We start from the raw sequence: 4,158 nt of genomic DNA on the forward strand, positions 1-4,158 counted from the left end.
TCAGGCGCTTTCAGGGGTCAATCACCTGAGCCTTCACTGCCTCTTCAAAAATAGTTCACAAAAATATTTAGGCGCCTAAGGTTTAAAGTTCAATCACCTTAATAGTTACGAATACTATTTTTTCAGGTTAGTTTCAAAACTCTTAGCTCTCTTGCTTTGTTACTTTTAAAAAGCATTTTCTGGGGTTTTCAAAATAAGGTCTCTAAGTCCTTATCAACCCCTAATGAGCTTCAAAGCATTTCAAAATGATATTTATAATGAAGTACTTACATAAGTTATCCTAAAGACATAATAGCTCTCTAAATTTGAAATCTTCATATATCTTTGCTTTGAATCCTCTTAGACTTAAGCTTCAATATTCTTTAAGCTTCCACATGTTTTGAACATCTTGGTCCTCTTGAGCTTTCTTTTGATCACTTTGTTGATGGAGTATACTTTATGGTACTTGTGATCTTGAACTTTCATTTTTTTGATCCTTTTAACCTTTGTCATACAAGGTTTCCTAAAATATCATCACTTAAACAACAACTTTTTAAATTAACCTTTATTTGTTATCATCAAAACAAGATTCGAAAGTCATGTTAGACCAACAATCCCAACAACCAAATGCTCAATCAATCTTTGAAATAAATGCTAATGGGGTAAATTTATGGTCAAAGAGACAAGCATGTTGCTGGCTAGCCGTTGGGCATTAATGGAGAAGAGACAAGCCAAAAACTAGTTGTCATTGTGCATTTATTGCAGTCTGCTCAAAGCCACTTGTTGATGAGTCCATGGACTAGTCGACGAGACACACACATGCACCAATCAACGAGCACCCTACTATCGTCGACGAGTCTTCTCTGTAGGTTTAGACAGGTCTTGGTATCTATTCGCCGACGAGTCCCCTGCACTTGTCGATAAGTCACCTTTATACACTAGTCGATGAATCTCCTATTCTCGTCGATGGGTTATCTCTACAATCTCAGGTGGTCTCGAGATCTCCTAGTCGACGAGTCCCCTACTGTCGTCGACAAGTCCCCTGTATATACTAGTCAACGAGTCCCCTATCCTCGTCGACGAGTCCCTTTGTTTTACTACATAAATAAGTATCTAAATGTGATAGGACAAGTTCAAATGACATGTGTACTTCAAATTATGTTCCAACCTTGTCCAAGTGTAGTTTTTACCCAATGTAATATGTCTTGTTAATAAAACTTATTTTGAAACTCATTTTGACATCTTATACAATGTGTGACTTAGTATGCATGTGTTAACTCGGTTATAATGTTCTAAGCTACTATGAACTAAATGCAGATGCAATTGCTCAACTCTTATAATGTATTCTTGAATATTTCACATGCACAAGAGTTACAAAGTAGTCCCTACCTCTCACACAACCCAACAATCATACAAACATTATAAGTTTTCATATATGCTTTGGTTGGATGTGCTTCAAGTGTTCCATGCGTTGAACTTTGATAATGACCTTTTGCTCATTGCTTCTTCAATATATATCTGAACCTTGTGCTTACTTGGATGTTGTCCTATATACCTAAACTAGGCTCGATAATATCGATTAGATACGATGAGGGACACTAGTGGGTTGAAATCATCAAAACAAGTTAGAATGAGAAACCTTAGCCACTAGGGCTAGCAGGTTCATTTATAATCATTATTTTGTAACCCTTCATGTAAGCTTGACATTGTGATAGTGAAAAATCAGTTGCTGCTCCCGTGGATGTAGACACATTACCGAACTACGTAAATCTTGTGTCTTTAATTATTGCTTTCGTTTATTCTCTTTGTGAGTGATTTCTTGCTTCCATATTATTCATCATTAAGTGCTTGCATTACTTGTTATGGATTGATTCAAATTTGTGAGGTCTTCCACTACGCATTCACATCAACAATTGGTATCAGAGCAATATCAACATATATCTTAGAAGAGAGATTGAGAGCCATTTAAAGCATAAACTTTTTATGGGCCAATGGATGCTTTTGATTTATGCTTGGTTCCTAATGTTGTTATCTCATCCAAATTCAAGGTGCTAGATTTTTAGAAGTTCAAGGCATTGAAATGCCCTATAACACAATGTATTGCTAGCTTATGGTGGTATATTATTGTTATTAATCCATTAGGACAATATGATATAAGCATCCCTAAGATGGTATTAATGGCTAGACAGGGCAAGGTTCAAAACTTGGAAGGATTTGGTACATGCATTTGTCGCTTAATATGAACATGTAATAAAAATGGTGTCAAATCAACTTAGTTTGCAAGATATGGAGAAAAAAGGTAGATGAATCTTTTAAAAATTATGCACACAAGTGATTGGAGTTAGCTGTGTAGGCCTAGCTATTTCTTATAGATAAGGAAGTTGTATAATAGTTTGTTAACACCCTGTAGCTTCCCTACATGACAAACTGTTAGGCTTTTTATTCTCTCCCCCCTCCCCTCCTTTTTTACCTAGTGGACTCAAAAGAGAGGATTGAGAATGAAATTTTTTTTTTAAAAAAAAAATGATAGAATTTTGGATTTTATTCTTGAGCAATCTAACCCTCCAAAAGGAGGATCGGACAAGAAATGAGACGGAGAAGTATGGGGCATCAAAGGATGCTATAATAGAAACTATGTTGTTGTGAATGCAAAGGAGACATCTAAAAGAACAATATTCTATCCCTTCTAGAAGTTATCTACTAATCATTTCAACGAAAAATTTTTAATTGTGTTCAATTCAAGCATTTGGTCAAACAGCGTAGCTAATACAATCCTCTAAATCAAGAAAATAGAGAATGGAAAGAAGGATCAAGTGGTAACCTATCCTTATGACTCATGATGAGTAGTCCTCTTATGTCCAAAGAAGAATGTCGAAAGCACAACAATTTAGGAAGTAAAATAAAAGAAGAAAAACAAGAGAAAAATGAATGAAAATTATTGGAAGGGTTAAAAGCAAAGGCCGATTGCCCCAAACGAGCAAAAAGTAATTTGAAGTGAAAAGAATCTACTTCTAGCCTTAAACTATACCATGTAATCAAAATTAACTCCGCCTTGGGGATACCATAATTCTCTTGCATGTGTGTCTCTCAAGCATCCTCAATGGCATCGATTAAGGATCAATCAAAGAGTCATAGTAGAAGCTAGAGGACGACTTCAACATCTTCACCACCACCAAAGCCAATGATCCCACTCAACTTCTTGTGGAGGCTCATACCCCTTTCGATATCTACTTTTATGTGAAGATATTGGCATGAGAATTCTTGTCTTTGATCAGCAATGACCAGAACCACTTTCTGATCTTTGATTTGAAAGCTTGTATGGTGGAGGATCTTTTGAACGAACTCAATGGTAGAGGTGAGGGATGATCGTAAATTTGTGGACGGAGGGGTGAACGTCGTAATGTTCTAAATTTGAATTTAGATAAGATATAATATAAAATTATATTGAAATTTGTCTAAATCTACTTAAATTCAATATGAAATCTATACTCTCAAATGCAGCATTAGTTCTTATAAGATTTATCCGTACTTTTTTAGAAATTAGGAGTGTTGAAAGTGTTCTAAAGCAATTGATCTTTTAACCGAAATTTTAAAATCACATATTTGATAAATATTTATGGAAAATTTGTATTACTTCAAAAAATATTTTAAAAAGTGGGAGGCACCAGTAGGCAATACGTGGGAGTCTGCACATGTTCGCATCACGTGCCGGGCAAGATGTATTGATGGAAAAAAGGGCAAAAATAAAATTACGTTTTTTGGGGTGAGAGAGGCTCGAACTCTCGACCTCAGGATCACTCAGACAGCTATGAGACCTACGCGCTAGCCAACTGCGCCACCACCCCTTGTTGGTACTCCGACTAGAACAAATTATTCTTAACCAAACTAATATTATTTGGAATAAATGAAAAAGAAAGCACTTGGAAGATTCATGATTTAAAATAATGAACTTTACAAAGTGTAAATATTTGAGATGCTTTTAATTTCTCATTTATAATAAATGAAATGGAATGAGATTTTTTTTATAAATAACATTTCTTGTGTGAGTTGGCATTTACTTGTTAGCATTTATAACTCAATCTCACTTTTTTTATTATGGCGTCACATAAACAGGTGACATTGTATGGATAGTTTATATAATAATACATTTGAGGACAATCAAATGAATTAGGAGAAATT

General features: G+C 35.0%; 1 non-coding gene across 1 annotated transcript; it reads right to left on the bottom strand.

Moving 5' to 3' along the window:
• Window positions 1–3,738: 3,738 nt before the first annotated feature.
• TRNAM-CAU (transfer RNA methionine (anticodon CAU)) lies at window positions 3,739–3,824 on the bottom strand. Its single transcript is given in 2 exon segments — window positions 3,739–3,774; window positions 3,787–3,824. It is a non-coding gene; the product is annotated as a tRNA-Met (tRNA).
• Window positions 3,825–4,158: the final 334 nt, after the last annotated feature.

The sequence above is a fragment of the Malania oleifera genome, chromosome 9 (genome assembly GCF_029873635.1).
Source record: "Malania oleifera isolate guangnan ecotype guangnan chromosome 9, ASM2987363v1, whole genome shotgun sequence".
NCBI lineage: Eukaryota > Viridiplantae > Streptophyta > Magnoliopsida > Santalales > Ximeniaceae > Malania > Malania oleifera.